This window comes from Protopterus annectens, chromosome 16.part0 (genome assembly GCF_019279795.1).
Source record: "Protopterus annectens isolate FY-2018-M chromosome 16.part0, PAN1.0, whole genome shotgun sequence".
Taxonomy (NCBI): Eukaryota; Metazoa; Chordata; order Ceratodontiformes; family Protopteridae; genus Protopterus; species Protopterus annectens.
In genome coordinates, this window is record NC_056750.1 from 617,058,359 (window position 1) to 617,079,670 (window position 21,312).

Sequence of the window (21,312 nt, forward strand, 5' to 3'; positions counted from 1 at the left end):
ATAGACCTTCAGGATGCGTACTATCACATAAAATGAACAGGCGCTCCAGAAGATTCCTCCGCTTCAGGCTGGGAACCAGTCATTTTCAATTCAGGGCCCTGCCCTTTGGTCTCACCACTGCCCCGGTGTTTACCAAATGCATGGCAGTGGTAGCTTCTCACCTGAGACGTCAAGGATTCCAGGTGTTTCCATATTTGGACGACTGGCTCCTCACAGCTCCCACCAAGCATCTTCTTCTATTGGCCAGGGACTACACCTTTCGCATTTGTCAAAATTTAGGCATTTCAATAAATTGCGAAAAGTCTGTTTTGTCGCCTTGTCGTACTATTACCTTCATAGGCGCAAATCTAGACACAGTCAACATGTCTGCGAGACTAACAGATCAGAGAATAACAGACATACACAAACTGGTCTCGCTCCTCTTCAGCAGCAACAGAATCAAAGCCAGGTTAGTTCTGAAAGTGTTGGGGATTATGGCGGCTGCCATACCTCTGCTTCCATTAGCCAGATTCCACATGAGAATCCTTCAATGGATGCTCTTCACGCAATGGTCATACCAGCAACTTCCGATGTCCCACACCATCATGATTACGCAAACATGCAGAAATCATCTTCTGTGGTGGATATCTTCCCCTCAGCTCTTGTTGGGAAGACCCTTTGTCCCTTCCCCTCCGGTTGCTACTCTGACAACGGACGCCTCCCTGATCGGGTGGGGGGGGCATTATCAGGGCAGAACTGTCCAGGGCACATGGCAACCAGATGAATGCCACTTGCACATAAATGTTCTAGAGATGAGAGCAGTGCTTTTAGCGTTGCAAGCCCTTCAAGACTCTCTTCCCTTGGGAACGATAGCAATCCAGACAGACAATATGTCTGTAGTGTGGTATACCAACAAACAAGGCGGAACCAGGTCCTACCCCCTGTGTCGAGAAGCACTCAGACTGTGGCAATGGGCGATTTCCCCATCCCCGGGAAGTCCAATCAAATTGCGGACAAATTGAGCAGAGCTATCCTCATGCCTCACGAGTGGTCTCTGAAAGACTCTGTTGTGAGAGAAATTTTTCTCAAGTGGGGTCAGCCTTGCTGCGACCTTTTTGCTACTCCCCAAAACAGCAAGTGCAGAGATTTTTTCACCCTATTCCCTTTACCAGGCCAACCCAGCAGAGACGCTTTAGTCCAAGTTTGGCCCCGGGGACTTCTGTATGCATTTCCTCCCTTCCCACTAATCTCTCAAGTGATACAGAAAGCTATCGCTCAGAAGGCCTCGTTGATCCTCATTGCTCCTTACTGGCCTCGACAGGTTTGGTTCCCCTTTCTTCATCATTTTCTGTTGGAGCGACCTTGGCATCTGGACCTAGTTCCAGATCTTTTGATCCATCAGTCGGGTCAGTTTCATCGCTCCCTTCCCTCTCTGAACCTCACTGCTTGGTTCCTCCAGTTCCAACCTTAGCCAGGCTTCCTCAAATATCTCACTCTGTCCGAGATATTTTGATAGCTTCACATAAATCTTCCACTAGAAAGATTTATTTGAGTAAGTGGAAAAGTTTCGCCTATTGGGCTCAAGGAAGGGACATAGATCCTTTCACTGCTTCCATCCAAATGGTCCTTGATTTTCTAGCTGAACTCTTCCATGCAGGTTCATCTCCATCTACTCTTAAAGTTCAATTGGCAGCTATTTCTAACTTTCATGTGGGCATTTCAGAGTCTGCCTTAATGTCCCACAAGCTTTGCAAAGCATTTTTGAAGGGAGTTTTTCTTCTCAGACCTCCTATAAGAAATCCTCCTCCTCCTTGGGACCTAAATTTAGTTCTTAGTTCTTTGATTCTTTCCCCTTTCGAACCTGCAGTCTCCTGTTCTTTAAAATTGCTATCATGGAAGACACTCTTTCTGGTAGCTATTACTTCAGCTAGAAGAGTTTCAGAACTTCATGCACTCAGCTGTCGACCTCCTTATCTGACAGGGTATCTTTACGAACCAACCCGTCCTTTTTACCTAAGATAGCCTCGGCGTCTAACCTAAATCAAAGCATTGACCTTCCTGTGTTTTTTCCAGAATATTCTAACAGGTCTGAACAGAAATTGCATTGGCTAGATGTTCATCGTCAGTTAAGGTACTATTTGGATAGAACCAAACAATTCAGAAAATCTGACCAGCTGTTTGTCTCTTATGCAGAAGGCAGAAAGGGACTTTCAGTTTCAAAGGTATCATTATCTAGATGGCTAACATCTCTAATTTCCCTTGTTTATGAAATTAGACACCAAAAGCTGCCTAACAAACCTAAAGCCCATTCTACCAGAGCTTTGGCTACTTCTATAGCCTTCCAAGACAGACTGCCTATTGACACCATTTGTGCAGCGGCTACTTGGGCTACTCCTCACACTTTCATTTCTCATTATAAGTTGGATTTAGCTTCTAGGCATAGAGCTAACTTTGGTTCCACTGTTCTCAAGAGTCTGTTCCGTTTTGCCACCCGGGACAAGGTGCTAGGAACGCGGTCCCATCCAGCAAGAATGAAGGCGAGATAGACAACTTAACATATAGAAGTTATGTTCTTACCATAACGTTCCATGTTAGTTGTCTTCTTCTCGCCTTCTTCTTGCGTCCCACCCTCCTTCCCCCTGGCCTGGACAGACCTAGAGGAGTTTTGATTGTGACCTCTCTTTCTACCACCTCTTACTTTAGGTATATGCTGCTGTGCATATTTTCCTGGATCAGGATGTAGGTCACCCTTCTCTTCTCCCTGGTTTATAGAGGTGGACTTTGTTTATAGTTATTCTGTTACTATTATAAGCTGGGCCTAGCTTACAAACGAGATCTGAGGTAACTCACGCCTAGCATTGTGGGATATAAGGGGAGCCTCAAGCCGGTGGAACCAACTCTCGAGCTTTTAGAGTGGCCGAGGTCGGCTCCGAACCCATCCAGCAAGAAGAAGGCGAGAAGAAGACAACTAACATGGAACATTATGGTAAGAACATAACTTCTATTTATTGGCTCTAGAAAACTACTTTTAAATGGTGGTAATGAGTTTACATTGGTTGATGTATTCTGTGATGTCACATTATGTCAGTATAAAAGGTTGTTCAGTGTAATGCAGTTTATTTGAAGGAGTTTGGCAATTTACCAGATGAAAGCGCTAATAATCTGTGTGTATAAAATTATATATCATTGTTTTTCTTGCTGCCAGCCAGTTTGTTTTTTATCAGTTTATCTTTTTGGTCCGTGGTTCTATTAGGAGTCATAATAGACAGCAATATGAGTTTTGACCCTCACACAGCTCAAACTATTAAGAAAACACACAAAAAAATGAGAACTCTTTACTAAAACAAAATATTTCTTACCCCTACCACCAGGGTAGCAATAGCCAGAACCCATCTCCTGTCAACTCTCCTCTATGCCTCGCCCATTCTAACTAATCTCAAGAAATCAGACATAAACAAATTAGAAGCATGCTACAATAAAACTATGAATTTTGCTACAGACTCTTCCCATAGGGCTCTGTCATGCCTTAAAAAATGTTCTTGGTTAGAGCTACCGCAGCTCTTAACATACACTCAATTAACCATGGCTCATAAACTACTCTACCAGTCTGAGAATATACCAGCTCTTATCAACATTATTCAGCCCCGTTCTACCAACTGTACTCTTCTTTCATCAAATAAATCACTGTTCAGGTCAATAATCTACTAATACTTCAGGTGATGCTTTATATTAATCTCAGGTTGCAAAAGCCTGGAACACATTTCCCACTACTACTATATCCACCCTTAACTCTAACCAATTCAAACAGCGGGTCTATATTACATTGTCAACCACTTAGGTTGTCGAATGCCAAAACGTCGACACCTAAACGTCAACTTAAAATCGTGAATGGCCATTTCCACACAGGGAAACGGCCGTTGGCCAAAGTGAAAAAAAAATTTAAACAGAAATCAAGTGGGGGCCTTCACCCCCACACCCCCCAATGTGGGCGTATGTGCCCCCCTCACCCCCCTAACTAAATATACCAACTCTGAGATTGCTCTGCATTGTAAACAAGGCAAAATCCATGTAATGGCCAAATGACTTGTTTCCCCTGTGTGGAAATGGACATTCGTGATTTTAAGTTGTTGACATTTAGGTGTCGACATTTAGGTGTTCGACAACCTAAGTGGGCGACTATTAGTATAGACCCCAAACAACTGCTCAAAATTAATTTAATCAAATCATGGCAGTTCTGTTGTAGTAGTCCAAGCTAATGACACCTTCTACCAGGTCTCCTATTTTCCCTATAAAATTAACTCTCAGACTTCCCCATCATCTTTTCTTCACCCAGCTAATCCCAGTCAGCCTTACCTCTCATGCATAGCTCCTGCTCACCCTAGAGTATTCTCATCATCTCAACTGCCCAGCAGTATTTCTTGCAGGACCATATAGACTCTGCTAGCACAATCTGTCTTTCATCTTCTGTTTCAAGTTCATAATATGTTAGGAGTCTATCTTTGTATAACAACAAATGTTTAGTCCTGATTTTTAGTATCTGAATGTATGTGTGCGATCATGGGTAACTTTTGTAACTTATACTATTGATACATGTGAAAACATACAATTTTTGTAAATCTGACTTTAGATGTTTTGTTGATTGTATTTCTTTCTATGTGGAGCTTTTCTCCCCAGGCCTCCACTGAAAATGGGCCACCACCCACTTGGACTTTCCCAGTAAACAAATGTAAAATAAATAAAATAAAATAATAAATAATGATGGGAGGGACAAAGGGCCAAAAACAGGGACAGATTTAAAAAAATGCTCTTATAAACTTAGAAAGTTTATAGACCAACAGGTTGCCAGTTAGCATGCATTTCCTAAATGGTGTGAAATCTAAAACTCAAATGTCTGCCAGTATTTACTGACTTCAGTCTTCAGTGATTTTTCAGAAAAGCACAAATTTTATGAATAACACCAAAAATATTAGGCAAAAATATGGACATTCTGCAATTAAGAGGTATGTGCCATACACAACAACATTTTTTATTTATAAATAGCCAGCCAAGCACAAATCTTAAAGATAGACAGATACTTATTTAACTTCTTGCCTCAAGAAGATTTTTTTTTTCATTTTAAGTGAATTATTTCCCACAACATAACAAGGAAGTGGTTACTTCTCTTGTGAACAGAACTATCACTTTGTATTACAAATAAGCCTATTCCTCTTCTGTAATTCATTTGGGGCTTCACTTACAGACATAACTCTCACCCTGTTATAGCAAGAAATCTGAGCAAAGCCAAAAATAATGCGGAGCAAGGGCCCCAAAATAGGGACTAATTTTAAAACTTGCTGTTATACACTTAGAAAGTTGCTAAAATAACAGGATCTGATGTTGTTAATCTTCTTCCCATTCATCACTGATGGGTTTGGTTCCGAGCCCTCGGAACCAAGTTGGCCAAATACCAAGCTCGCATACACCAAAAACTCTCGAGCTAAGCTGCTACCCACAATACCCTTCTCCCATTTACCTCAGATCTCATTTGCTGTGCAGCCTTATAGCAGCGTTTCACCGAGCTCTCCAGCTAAGCATCATATTTTTTCAAATTTTTGTGTATTTTGAATCTTTTTTCTAATCTAACTCATTTTTCTACCCTTTTTCTCTATAGAGCTCTACCCACTGGGTAATTCTTATACCATCGTTGGTAACGCCCTCTCCTACCCTTGTGGTATATTTTGATACCATCGTTGGTATTTTCCCCTTTCTGCTTTCTTTCCTACTCTTTCTAACAGTAAATTGTTTGTTCTGTTTGTGTGTTGGATATGTCTAAAAAAAAAGGAACTTCGGGGTTCAAACATTGCACTTCCTGCAATGGCAAACTCCTCAACAGTGACTTACACAATGATTGTGTCTATTGTCTGGGGGTTTCTCACCTCTCTGTGAAACCTCCTTGCCAGATTTGTCTGAGTTTTAGTCAGCTGATGCTGAACACGAAGAAAAATAAACTTATCTTGAAAGGCCTGTTATTCTCACCTTTCACAGAGGCCCTTTCTGTGTCGTCAGTCTCAACCCCCTCAAGTGAAGTACAAAAAATGTCCACATTCTGATCCCTCTTCACCGGCTGGTAATAAGGGCAAGTCCCACAAACACAAGGCCTACAAATCTTCTACTGAACACAAGATTTCTTCCTTGGCTCCATCTATAACAGTTGCTTCTGTTCCGAGCTCAGCTCCAGTTGCTTCTATAGACATTACAAAAACTTCAACATCGGCGCCACCTTCAGCACCAGTCATAACTATAGTAATGACTACAGCTCCAACCTTGCTGTCTTCGATAGTCTCGGCATCAACTTCACCTTTTACCGCACTGAAGTCAGTTCTGACAATCCCTTTGGAACCGATTATAACCTCAACTCCATGTGCCTCCTCAGCACTGAGTCCATTCTCGACACTGTTAATTCCTCTACTGCCTGTTTCCAAGTTAGAGTCCTCGGTGCCGACAACTCAAACACCACAGACCCAGTACTCCCCCTCATTGGACCCATTCTTAGGCCAGACTTATAGCCCTTTTCTAGATCAGCCTGACTCCCCTTTGAGAGTGTATGTAAGGTCTACCAGGAGTCTGTCTGAATTTGATGTGGTGCACCTGCTGGACTAGCTGTTGGCAGCCAGGGGAATAACAAACATTCCTAAAACTCATCCCACTTCGGGGTTTGGGTCTACTGCTCCCAGGATTCCCACTTACACTCCTCCCCCAGATCCATTGCCTCCGAGGCACATAGCTCTGACTTCCTTGGTGGGAACCCATTCCTCAGCACCAACAGTGACCTTCACTGATGCTTCGAGGCTCCCCCTTTGGGTTTTGGTTCCATCGGAACCATCCCTTCCTCAGTCTCATGGTTGGGGGATAGGAACCCTCGGTTCGGAGCATGGCTCCAAGTTTTTTATCGGTTCCATCCTCGGATCCGGGGGCAACGCTGGCCCCGATTTTGCTTGAGGCTCCATCCCTGGGACCAGATCTGGCAGAGCGGTATGTGACCCCGGTTCTGAGATTGTCCTACTTGATTCCGGGCTGCCATTCCTCTTCGGGCAGGCTTGTTTTCCAGGTGATGGAGAGGGTGCTTGCTTCTGGAAGTGCTCCCCCTACATCAGATCTTCCCCCTGGTCCCTCTGAGCTACAGCTACCATGGGCCACCTCCCCAGAACACCAAGAATACGAGTCTCAGGAAACCCCAGTTTAGGGTATTCTTCCTTCCAAGTCTTCTTCAGACATTCCCACTGAAGAACCCCCTCGGAAGAAGGTGTGTAAGAGGAAACACCTCTACTCTCAGGAGGAGTCTCTCACAGAGGATATGGACTACGATGATGGGAAAGGGTCCCCACAGTCAACCCCTGATGATGTCTTCTTTGGAGACATCCTGGAAATATTGAAACAGAGAGGTGGCTGGAAGCTCTCTAACCCTTCCTCGGAGGAGTCTGTCTTCTTGCAGGCTTTCTGCTCTCGACCTTCTATTTCTTGGGTGACCCCACCTGCCGATGAGTTAGTCCAGCTCGTCATGCAGTTTGCATGAAAGAACCCTGATTCTATTGAGGCCATTCCCTGGAGACTAGACAAGATTCTTTCCCCACCAGAAGAGCACCCCCACTGGTCTAGAAGCTTGCCAGTAGATGCTATGGTGGTGGCGGCGGCCACTAAAAAGGACCTTGCTGAGGTAAGTCCTACTGTTCACCCACCCAACAGAGAGTCCTGGGCTGTGGACAGACTAGGGAAGTGAGTCTTTCCTTCAGCGACCTTTGCAGTCAGGTATGTGAACTACTTGGCACATTTCATGAGGCTCCAACCGGATCTGATTTCTGAACTTTCTGGAGCCCTCGCAGGTCAAGTTTCTGATGAGGCACGAGACAAGGTTGCCTCTCAACTTGCCACCCTTGAGTCTATCTTCAACTCGTCCATGAGGTTGCTCTCCCACGCAACTGAAGAGGCAGCTAGAGCTGCGCGTGCAGGCATAGTCATGAGACGTCAGACATGGATGTGCATCTGTGACCTCACGGACTCCTTCAAGTCCCCCTTTCTGAACGCCCCTATTGAACCATCTTCATTGTTTGGTTCAACAGTAAAGGACACATTGGCCAGGTGTGAGCAGGATGGAAAGACCTTGTCTGCCGTTGGCGTACGTTTTTCCAAGCCCAGGAACCATAGGAGTGGGAAAATATGGCACAAAAAGTCTCAAGGTCCTTTAGGCAATGCACGTGTTGAGAATTCCCCCAGAGGCAGAGGGGGTTCCAGTGGCAGAAGACACCCATTTAGAGGCAGAGGGGGTCCCTGAAATCAAGACTCCAGGGATTATTTCTCCGGACAGTCTTATCAGTGCTCCTGAAGCATTGCCCAATTGCTTTCCTCTGGAAACGGTCGAGGCTCATTTTTCTCTGCACCAAACTGCCTGGCATGCTATTACAAAAGATCGCTGGGTGCAGAGAATCATCTCCAGAGGCTATTACATTCCTCTAACATCACATACAAAGCTTTCAAAACACCTTCCCAATGTTCCACCCAGTTAAAGGGAAGAAGCAGCTTTAGAGATAAGAAAGCTGTGTCAAAAAGAGTCATCCGACCAGACCCCCAGACGGGTCTATATTATATTGTCGCAAGCTGACAATATCAAATCTGATATTGTCGGCACAACAATATCGAAAGCGAAGAATATCGGCCAGGTAAACGGAAATCTCCATAGGGGGAGATTTCTGTTTACCTCAATGTAGTGCAGTCTCGGAGTTGGTATATTTAAGTAGCAAGGGGTTTGGGGGGTGCAGGGAGGCTTGCCCCCTGCCTATGCACATTAGGTTTTTTTTGTTGTTGTTTTTTGTTTTTTTATCCTCATTCAATATTTTACTGCATCGGTCAATTGTGCTTGACATTTATTGCTTCGATGCAGTAAAATTTCAACGAGGTAATATAAACGCCCCCCCCAGACCAATGCAGATCAGGCTTTTACTCAAGATTCTTTTTGGTGCCAAAAAAGAAAGGGGACTGGAGACCCATTCTGGATCTCAGCCATCTAAATAAGTCAGTGGTTCAAATCAAATTCTGCATGGTCACTATTCAATCCATTTTCCCCTTTCTATGGTAGGATGTTTAGATGTGCACAGTAGACCTCCGGGATGCTTACTACCACATAAAAATGGACAAACACTCCAGGAGTCTCCTCCACTTCTGGCTAGGAGCCAGTCGTTACCAGTTCAGAGCCCTGCCATTCGGTCTCTTGACAGCCCCCAGAGTGTTCACGAAATGTCTAGCAGTGGTGACAGCTCATCTGAGACTTCAGTGATTCCAGGTGTTTCCATATCTAGATGATTGGCTCCTCTCCGCCCCCACCAAGCGTCTCCTGATCATAGCCCTCCATTACACACTCTCACTGGTGGAATCTCTAGGCATCACAATCCATTGGGAAAAATCCAATCTACAACGTACCCAACAACTGGAATTTATAGGGGTAGTTGTCAATACTCGAACATGCCTGGTATCTCTACCAGCTCACAGGCTTCAGAGATTAAGATTACAAGTACAAGTGATAGTCTGTCGAAGAAAAGTGTCAGCAAGTTCTCCAGGCTCTGGAATCTATGGCCACAGCCATTCCAATTGTTTCTCTGGCATGATTGCACATGAAGCTGTTACAATGGTTCCTGTTGTTCCAGTGGTTAGCAAACCTTCACCCCATAAACTCACAGATCCTTATTACCAATTCTTGCAAGCAAGATCTCCTCTGGTGGATGAGGCCAGACGAAAAACTTTAGTGTCGCCCCTTCCAAACTCCTCAACCCAATGCCACTGTGACCATGAACGCTTCCCTGATAGGGTGGGTGGGGGCATTTTCAGGGAAAGACAGTCCAAGGCACATGGTCCAGCTTAGAGGCCAACCTGCATATCAATGTTCTAGAGTTGAAAGTGGTGCTGCTAGCGTTGCAGACATTACATCCACTCCTTCCATCAGGAAAGATTGCGATTCAGTAAGACAATATATCAGTACTCTGGTACATAAACAAACAAGGAGGAACCAAATCCTACCCCCTGTGTCGAGAGGCCGTGAGAATTTGGCACTGGGCGATAGTTTCCGACTGCTTTCTTATAGCAATGCATATCCCGGGGAGCTCTAACGTGATTGCAGACAGGTTAAGCAGATGCATCCTCCTTCCACACGAGTGGTCTCTCAAGCCAAATGTGATGGAAGACATTTTCAGCCAGTGTGGCCAGCCTTGCTGTGATCTCTTCACTTCCCCTTCAAACAACAAATGCAGAAGCTTCTTTGCCCTCTTTCCCCAGAGGGGGAGACCCCAAGAGACACTCTGACTTATTATTGGCCCACAGGTCTCCTCTATGCTTATCCTCCAATTTCTTTGATACCCCTATTTTTGAAGAAAGCAATTCGATTGAGATGCAAGGTCATCCTCATTGCCTCATTCTGGCCTCGACAGGTCTGGTTTCCCTTCCTCCGGCCTCACCTGTTACAACCTCCATGGATCCTGGACACTCATCCAGACTTAATTTCTCATCCCCAAGGGTTGACTCTCCCAAATCTGTCCACTCTCAAGCTGACAGCTTGGATTCTCCACTTCCATTAGTTCCCAGGCAGGAAACCCTCTCCTCACCTGTTCGCGATATTATTCTGGCCTCCCATAAGCCATCCACCAGAAAACTCTACAGAGATAAGTGGAAAAGGTTCGGTCTCTGGTCTAAAGAACAGATGTCAGACCCCCTCTCAGCTTCTGTATCTGTTATACTTCAATACCTTTCTGAGATTTTTTGAGAATGGAGCATCAGCTTCTACTATTCGAGTCCACTTGGCAGCTATTTCCAAATTTTCATAATGGTCTGGAAGGCATTCCACTTATCTCCACTCGCATATGCAAGACCTTTCTCAAAGGGGGTTTTCATAGCAGACCCCCAATCAGATGGCCTTTAGAGACATTGAATCTCTGTCTGGTATTACAGTCTCTCTCTTTACCCCCTTATGAGTCTGCTGCAAAATGTGACCTTAAATTTCTATCATGGAAATCTCTATTTTTGGTGGCTGTCACATCAGCTAGATGGATATCAGAATTACAAGCCTTATGCATCAAGATTCTGTATTTAATCTTTCATAAAGACAGACTATCTCTTTATACTAATTCAGCTTTTCTCCCCAAAGTGATTTCTGATTTCTCTGTCAACCACTCCATTGAGCTACCAGAGTTTTTCCCAAATTATTCCAATAAAGGGGAAAACTGTCTACATTCATTGGATGTACATAGACAATTACATTTTTACTTGGATAGGACTAAATCTATCCTCAAGTCAGATCAGCTTTTCATCTCATTTTCTGGACCTAAAATGGGATGTGCCATATTAAAAGTCACTTTATCAAAATGGCTCAGAGATTGTATTGCCTTTTCATACTCACAAGTGAATGAACCTAAACCTGTCAACATCAAAGCACATTCAATGAGAGCCATGGCAACTTCTGTTGCTTTTCATTCCAGATCCTCTATGGATGACATTTGCACAGCAGCCATTTGGGCTAAACCCCACACTTTCATCAAACATTACAAATTGGACATGGTCTCCAGGGGAAGAGCGGCCTTTGGCTCAATGGTGCTCAGGAATATTCTTCCATAAGGGCCACCCAGGTTTTCAAGTAGCTTGGGATTCTGTCCCATCAGTGATGAATGGGAAGAAGATTAACAACATCAGATAAAGAAGTTATGTCTTACCATAATGTTCCATCTGTGTTGTTGATCTTCTTCCATTCATCACATCCCACCCTCCTTCCCCCACCAAAGGCTCCTGGCAGATCTTATGGGTCCTTGTGGTGCTCTCAGAGTTTTTGCACAGAGATGGCCTCTACTTTTTATTCCTATATGTTTCATGCAAACTCGATCTGAGGTAAATGGGAAAAGGGCATTGTGGGTAGCAGCTTAGCTCGGGAGTTTTTGATGTACGCAAGCTTGGTATTTGGCTGACTTGGTTCCGAGAGCTCGGAACCGAACCCGTCAGTGATGAATGGAATAAGATCAACAACACAGATGGAACATTATGGGAAGACATAACTTCTTTTTTTGATTAGCAAGCTTTGTTTGAAGTGAAGGACATGAAACTAGAAACTCAAATGTCTGTCATTATTTAACAACTTCAGTCCTTAATGATTTATCAAAAAATTAAAAACTTTATGGGAACAGATGAAAAATATGAGGCAAAATCTGGACATTCTGCAACCATCTATGCACTTGAGAGGTATGCTTCCAGAGGGAAATGTCTATGCACCAACTGTGGAAAACAAACAGTAAAGCAAAAATATATACATACACATGTAGAGTAGAGACTGACACTTTATATAACAGTGTTTCTAATCCAGAAGTGCAGTCTACTTTTTGTTCACTAGCCTGTAGATAAGCATATTCACCCTGGCTGCCATGTCTATACACAGAATTGCTACTGTTATACATATTGCTTGGAACTAAAGCAAATAAAATTAAAGATAATGGTGAATATACAGCTTACTTTGAATTCTGAAATATGTCAGTGCAATTTCCCCATTAAACATGAGTACTGTGGTTATGAATAGTATCAAGAACAAGAGGAAAGAAAAAAGATCACTGGGAATGCACACACACACACACACACACACACACACACACACACACACACACACACACACACACACACACACACACACACACACGTAAACAAGCACACATTACTCACATATTCACTGAGTCTGCATCACCAACAATGTACAACTGATGGAAGTGCAAGATATTTATCCAATAAAACACAAAAGTCTGCCTTGGTACATCGTCTAACTGGGTTATACTGTGATTACTAGAACTAACGTAGTGTATATTGTGAGTAGTGCATCTAATTCAGAAGTGTTCTTTATTTTATGATTGTCAACCTGTAAGTGAGTATGTTAACTATGATGACTATGACTACAGGCAAGAGTGCAGCTATTGTGAACACTAGTGGGGACTATAACAAATACTTAAAAAATACAGTGAGCAATGAAAGATAGCATAAGGGGAATGGACAAGTTCTGTGCTTATCTTCATCCTAGAAGGATTTATAAGGGTGGAGTTTTAATTACACTGGACACATTCTTTGTAACAAAAAAATGGCAGTAACTTCACTTTCAGTTTACCACTGTGAGGTATGCATCCTCTTCATTAATATTTACTAAGTGATGTGTATATATTCTTAGTATTAGTTAATTGATGCTTTAGTATTGACCTTATCTGTCAGCATGTCATAAAGATCTTTTATTTATTTTCATGGTACTGGCAGTAATTTTGCTTTCAGTTTATTACTACAAGGCATGCCTTCTCTTCATTAATATTTCCTAATTGATTTATATATATGCTTTGTGATGCTTTAGTATTGACCTTATCAGTCAGCAGATCATAAAGATCTTTTATTTGTGTAGTCCTACTACAGTTACTGACATATTGAAGCAGCATGTTTAGTTTCTGCATACATACAACCCAGCACAAAATAAAGACAGGTCTTAAACAAGGTCAACCTACAGATTATCTTGAACTTGCTTTTCGAATGAAGACATGTTGCTCTGTTTCAGCATCAACCGCATTAAGTTTTGGTTAAAATAAATTCATAAACAAAGAAAAAGTGCTGACTGTGATATTTATAAATTTGTTTTTTTGCTTATCACATTCTTCATATTTAAACTGATGCTTTTGATTGTAGAACTATTTTATACTTTATTGTAGGTGTATATAAATAAATGTAATAAATGACATTTGAGGAATCATTCTCTCTCTTTATATTATATATATATATATATATATATATATATATATATATATATATATATATATAAAATGTATTAATGCTTTATACATGCGTGTGTACTGGCTGAATAAAGTGTGAGACACAGAAGTCCGATGACTACAACAGGGATCAAGTTGAAACAAATCTGCATAGACCTACAAACATATCCTCCAATCTGATGTTGTCAGTTGTCATTCTGTCTTCAAATGATGGGTTCAGATCTGAGACTTCAAATCTGACTTGGCCACTATAAAGGCTCATGACAACTTGAAACTCTAGAGCTTCTCCCTTACCCATAATGCACCATCCCCCATTATCTCAGATCTTGTTTGCTGCTGTTCAGTGAAAGACATGGTGATTTGTCTCTCGAGTTATATGGGCTAGATAAATACTTGATCTGAAGTTGTTGTCTTAATTTGGTCTTCAACCTGTGGGACACAGATCCGGCAAGGTTCTGACTCAGATACATTTCTCCAGCATCTGGTCCAAGCTCCAATCTCCTCCCCTACCTATAATGCCCCTGTCTCATTCCTCCCTTCAGATCTCATTTGCCGCTCTGGTGTAAGCATCGTGATCCGTTGCGCTGAGCTATTTTTCAGTAAGTCTGTCTATATTTTTTTTTGCTTTAGTTTTCTCTCTATCTAGAAATTCTCTTTTCTACCTTTCCTATCATCTCCCCTCAGTGTTTCACACCGGTAAAAAAAAAAAAAAACCCTTTCTTTCCATTCTATTTCTAGCAGCATGTGTGTGAGCGTGTTTCTACTGTATGGGCCTCTCTCTCTCCACCATGTCAGAGACTCCCAAACCAGGTTTTTATAAATGCAGGGAGTGTGCCCATAAGCTTTCCCCAGCTGATGGCCAAACTCTGTGCACTGAGTGTTTAGGGGCAGCCCATCTTGGTTCCTCCTGCTTGCTCTGCATGGAGTTCAACCCCCGCACATTGATCGACAGGAGGAATAAACATATTCTGAAAGGCCTTCCCCCCTTCCCAACATGGGGGCCCAGGCCACCATTTCTACTGCTACCCTGGCTTCTACTTCCATCTTCGCCCTGACCTCTGGGACTCAACATCCCACTAAGAGGACAGGGGACAGGGACAAACACAAGCATAGCGACAAGTCTAGGAAGCCATCCCCCAACCGCTCAGCTTCAGCAGGCCCACCAGCCAAGCTCCACTCAGCTCCAAGAGTGGAGTCTCCCCAGCTCCATTTCCCTCATTTCTCCCCAGAACCAGAGGTACTTTGGCGCCATTCCCCGAACTCAGCGTCACCTCACCACCTCTCTAGGCTGGTGTCGGTGGCCTCTTCCTCCAGATCCATCCGCAGCCTTTCCAAAGCTGAGATTGACAGGATGATATGGAAATTCATTCGCACCCAGAGGCAGATGGGAGTCTTGCCTTCCCCCTCTCCCTCTGGAGCAGGGGGCATGCAGTCCACCTTCATACCAATTACTCCTTCTCTGACCCGACCCCCTGGTTTTGGAGTCCTTGGATCCGAGGACCCTTGGAGTCGAGGGGTCAGTGCTGACAATACCTGGTACCCCGACCTTGGCCATTACCTTGAGCAGGTCAGATCCAATGAGTTTGGATCTGTCCAGCTCTCGGAGCCATAGCCTTTGCACCGGATCTGTGAGGATGGTTTTGGCTCTGAGTTTTTCAGAGCAGAGCCTTCCAATCAGTGTCTTGGCACCTGGAGGTTCGGTTCTGGCTCCCCCATTGATCCAGAGGGTTGTGGACCCGTCTGTAGCCTCTATTCAGGCTGTTCTCTCTCCTTCTGCCCTTGATGTGGTGGAGAGGGTTCTCTCGATCCCATCGAGATACCTGTCGATCTCGTCTTTGGAATCCATCCTGGCTCCCTCTGTTTCTGGTATGGATCCTGCCATCCTGCTAATTCAGGGACAGCCTGCTGCCTCTTTGCCCCAGGGAGCTCCCACATGGGAGCAGCTAGATGTTTTTGAGTCCTCCCCAGAGACCCCCCCATTGAGGAGGTTCCTTGAAAACAGACGTGTAAAAAGGAGGCACATAGACTCCCCACTGGAGTTTCTCGCAGAAGACACTGACTTGGAGGAAGAAGAGGGTTCCCCCGATTGCCCCCAGAGGATGTCTCATTTGGAGACATCACATCATGGAGATCCTGTGACAGTGTTGGGGGGGGTGGTCTGTCCAAAAACACAACCATGACGAGCTAGTGTTCCTGGAGGCATTTGGCACAGGACCCTCTACCTCCTGGGTGTTCCCTCCCATGGATCCTCTGTTAGATCTTGTGACATCTTGGGTGTGGAAGGAGCCCGACACAGTGGAGCCAATTCCCAAGCACTCCAATAAGGTCACCAGTGCCCCCACAGCCAAGACACATTGGTCAAAGGACCCCTGATCGATGCCATGGTCGTGGCGTTGGCCACCAAGAAGGAGCTCACACAAGAGAGCTTCACGGTCCACCAGCTGGACTGAGAGTCTAGGACATTGGACTATTTTAGAAAGCAGACATATGCTTCAGCCACATTCACAGTACATGCACTGAACTATATAGCACATGTTATTAGGCTTCAGTGAGACCTGGTGAAGAAGGTCACTGAGTCTACCCCAGGGACCATGTTGGCAGAGGCTAAGAAGATTTTCTCCTCTCGAATGGCCACCTTCATTTCCACTGCCAATACCTCTATGTGGTTTCTCTCTTATGGTACAAAGGGCACAGCTAGAGCTGCTGGGACAGGTGTTGCCATCAGGCATCACACCTGACTCCAGCTTTGTACCTTCTCACAGCCCTTCAAGGCATCTTTCACCAGTGCCCCTTATGATTATTCCACACTCTTTGGAAAGACGGTATGTGACACTTTGGTTCAGAGCAAAAAGGACAGGAAGACCCTGTCTGCCATCAGAATTTGCTTCTCAACCCATCAATGATGCTTCTTCAGGAATCATTGGGGGGGGGTGAAGAAGATGTGGTTTTAGAAGTCTCAGGGTTATCCTCAGGATGCTTGGGACTCGTCCTCCCCAGAGGCAGAGGGGGATTTGATAGACACTGCCCTCACTACAGAGGGGGCCAGAGGTATCAAGGGTCGCAGGATTTGTTCTTGAACAGGCCCATGCAACAGCCCTGAAGAGTTGCATAGCTGCTCATCTCTGGAGGCAGTCGGGGGTCGACTCTTGCTATATCCAACAGCCTGGGAGTCAAATACGGATGATCAGTCAGTATTACGAGTTATATCCAGAGGATATTCAATGCCCTTCTTTCAAATGCCAAGTCTGGCCTGGTCCCTCCCAGACGTTCCACGTGCACAAAAGGAGGCAGCAGCACAGAAAATTTCCAACATGTTAGAAAAATGAGTCATCCAGCCCAGCCCTGCAGACCAGTCCTGATTAGGCATCTATTCCAAGGTCTTTTTGGTGCCAAAAAAAATGGGGGACTTGGGGCCAATTCTGGACCTCTCTACCCTGAATCTGTCCGTGGCTAAGACAAAATTCCAAATGGTCATACGCCAATCTATCCTGCCCTTTTTGCAGGTGAATGACTGGATGTGCTCAGTAGACCTCCAAGATGTGTGCTATCACATCAAAATGGACAGATGCTCTTGGAGGTTTCTCTGCTTCAGGCTGGGGACCAATCATTACCAATTCAGATTGCTACCCCTTGGTTTCACCACAGCAGCCAGGATGTTCACCAAAGTGATGGTGGGTAGTAGTAGCTCACCTATGGCTGCAGGGCTTCCAGGTCTTCTTTTACCCGGACAATTGGCTCCTCTCCACCCCCTCCAGGCATTGACTCTGCCAAGCTCGGGACTTTCTCATCTAAACCACCCACCAGCTGGGCATCACCATCAATCTCAACAAATCTCCTTTACAACAGGCTCAAGTTCTGGATTTCATTGGAGCCCAGTTGGACACCATTCAAAGGTCTTCCTGACACCTGACAGACTTCACTCCCTCAAACATCATGTCTTGCACATTCTTCAAGTTCCATCTCCTTCTGAAGAGTTGGTTTTAAGGGCATTGGGGTCCATGATGGCCACGATCACTCTCATCCCAACAGCTTGATTGCACATGAGGGTGCTCCAATGGACTCTGGTGGTTCTGTGGTCCTTTCTGGATCTTCCACTGTCACATCCTATTTGTCTATCCTGGGCCTGCAAAGATTCTCTTCTTTGGTGGATTCAGTCCCCAGATCTTCTTCACAGTCGCCCCTTTGTCCTCCCCATCACTCTAACCACAGTGAACACGGACGCCTCCCTGCTTAGGTGAGGGGGCATTGCTTGGGATGGACATTTCAAGGCACATGGTCTTCACTGGAGACCCATTTGCATATCAATGTCCTGGAGATGAGGGTGGTGCTATTGGTGTTGCAAGCCCTTCATGCCCATCTTCTCCTAGGGATGATTGCTATCCAAACAGATAATATGTCACTAGTCTGGTATATCAACAAACAGGGGGGGAGCCAGGTCTTATCCCCTTTGCTGCAAAGCCATGAGATTGTGGGAGTGGGCGATCTTCACCAGCTGTTTTGTGGTGGCAATGCACATTCTGGGGATGTCAAACATTCTAGCAGACAGGCTAAGCAGGTCTATCCTGATACCTTATGAGTGGTCTCTGAATCCTTCTGTAGTTAAGCAGATCTTTCAAAAGTGGGGTCAGCCTTGCTGTGATTACTTCACCTCTCCTTCCAATGCGAAGTGCAGCAATATTTTTGCTCTGAACCCCCCCTCCTGGGGAGCCCCCTCCAGAAACACTTTAGTTCATGCTTGGCCCTCTGATCTTCTCTATGCTTGTCCTCCTCTTCCCATCCAGAAAGCACAATGGCTGGGAAGCTCAGTCATCCTCATTGTCTCCTTCTGCCCTCTCCAAGTATGGTTCCCTCCTCTGTGGTCTCAAGCACTGTGTCCTCGCTTTACATTGGATCTGGTTCCAGATCTGATTTCACATCCCTCAGGGATCTTCCACCCACATCTGGTCAGTCTAAAGCTCACTGCTTGGCTGCTCCAGTTCCCATAATAGTTAGGACTCCTGGGTTATCTTCTCTGGTTAAGATTTTGGTAGTGGCACATAGATCTTCCACAAGGAAGGTTTATTCCAGTAAATGGAAGCGTTTCTCAATTTGGGCAACTCAATAGGATTTGAATCCTTTCACTGCTCCAGTTACTGTTATCTTGGAGTTTCTGGCAAGCATTTTTTGGCAGGGTGCCAGTTTTTCTATTGGCAGTGATTTCTTATTTCCACATCGGGGATAATTTAGATTCTCTAGCCTCTTCTAAACTCTGCAAAGCCTTTCCAAAGGGTACCTTTCTTTGTAGACCACCATTCAAGGATCCTATACCTCCTTGGGACCTTACTTTGGTCCTTCAAGCCCTGGTTTCCTCCCCGTTTGAACCTGCTGCTTTGGTGGATCTACAGTTCCTGTCTTGGAAGACAGCCTTCCTGATTCCTATTACTTTGGCTAAAAGGGTGTTGGAGCTTCAGGCCTTATTGATTAAGCCATCTTACATGATTTTCCATAAAGACAGTTTCTTTGTGCAGTGACTCTTCCTTTCTGCCTAAAGTGGCCTCAGAATCGAACATCAATCAAGTTATCAACCTCCCTGTCCACTTTCCTAACTTTCAGAATAAGGGAGAGTATAAATTGCATCTGTTGGATGTCCATAGATAATTGCATTTTTATTTACACAGAACAAAGGCCTTCCGCAAGTCTGACAAACTTTTCCTTTTCTACTCTAAACCCTTCTTAGGGAAGCCTGTATCTAAGGTCACTATTACTCGTTAGATTTCTCAGTGTATACTCTTGGCATATTTGGCAAAGGGAGTGCCTCCAACTGATCATGTTAAGGCACATTCTACTAGATCTATGGCTACTTCAGCTGCCTTTTGGTCCAGAGTTTCCTTGGATGGCATTTGTTTTGCAGCTACCTGGGCATCTTCACATACTTTCATCTCCCATTACAAGTTGGATCTTCTCTCCAGAAGTAGGGCATCCTTTGGCTCTGCAGTGTTGTGGAATATCCTTCCATGAGGGCATCAGAGGTGTTTGGCAGCTGGGGACTCTGTTCCAAAGGTTGAAGGCCAAATGAAGACAACAACTTCAGATAAAGAAGTTATGTACTCACCAAAACATTCCATCTGAGTTGTTGCTCTTCATTTGTCTTCAACCTTCCCTCCCTCCTTCCCTGTGCCTCATATGGGCTGTGTGGTGGTCTGGCTGGATTAGACATGACCCTTTCCTTGGCATAAATGGTTATTCCTGTTGATACTATCTGAACTTTTAGTGTCAGAGGGTAAGACATTGTGTCAGGTTAGGTTGCTATGGGGGCAGCAAACTCGATCTAAAGGGAGGAAGGAGACAGGTGGTAGGGGAGAAGCTTGGAGCTCGTATCAGATAGATATGGAAGAAATGCAGCCAAGTCAGATCGGTGCCATATCCCTGTCCCACAGGTTGAAGACAAATGAGCAGCAACAACTCAGATGGAATGTTATGGTGATTACATAACTTCTTTCTTTCATTATTAAGTGATATTCTTCTTTAATCTTACCTTTTTCTCATACTAGCATATTCTTGATACTATTGTTAGTATCTCTTTCTTCAGTTTCTCTACCTTCCCCCTTCTATGTTTTATCTTAGTTCTTTCCTACCTTTGTAGGTCATCCTTTCCTCTTTTTAAAAAATTCTGTCTCTCTCTCTCTCTCTATATATATATATATATATATATATATATATATTTATATTTTTAAATCTTGTTGTTGTAGTTGTAGTTTTTCTGTGTGGTTGTTTGTTGTAGTCACTGGTTTCCCTTTCTAGTAAACAGGGATGAAAAAAAAAAGCTCCTGCAGGTTTTAAAAAGTATGGGAAGTGCGGTCAGAAGATTTCCCTCTCTCATTTGCACACTTTTTGTGTTTATTACCTTGGCCCTCTCCACTTGCAAGATAGCTGCACAATCTGTCATGCGTTCAACCCCTAAGTCTTAGTGGAATGCAAAATCAAATTGATTTTAAAGGGGCTTTTACCATCTTCCTTTGGCGATGCCATAGCTGGTGAAACCTCTAAAAAGTTGCCACACTCCTCTCTGAGCTCTTCTTCTGTTTCTTCAAAGACCTTGGAGAAAACTTTGAAAATACCTCCTTTGGATCCTACAGTTCCCTTGGATCTGTCTAAGAAAAAGAAAATCAGACCTTGGATCTACAACATCAGAAAGCTCCTCCATATCTCTTTTTGTGTAGTTCAGGGAGGTACATCTCAGGTCATTCACACCAACATGGACAATGACAGAGTCATATTTGTACTTGCTGTGGAGTGACCTGAGTGCATGTGTTATGTGGCGGATCCTGGCACCTGACAGGCAGCTGACTGTGACTTTCTCCTTGTTTAGCCTGGTGAGTAGAACATCAGTGTGCATGACTACAGAGTCACCTATGACTAGAGTGCTAGGTATGTTGTTATTCCTTACGGGCTGTGGTTGAGTAGCACACTGAGTTTGTGGGCTATGTGTCATTTGAGTTGTGTTGGGGGTGGAGGTTGCTTGCGTTTCTACTTTGGAGGTCCCTGTTGCTTGGGTAGATTT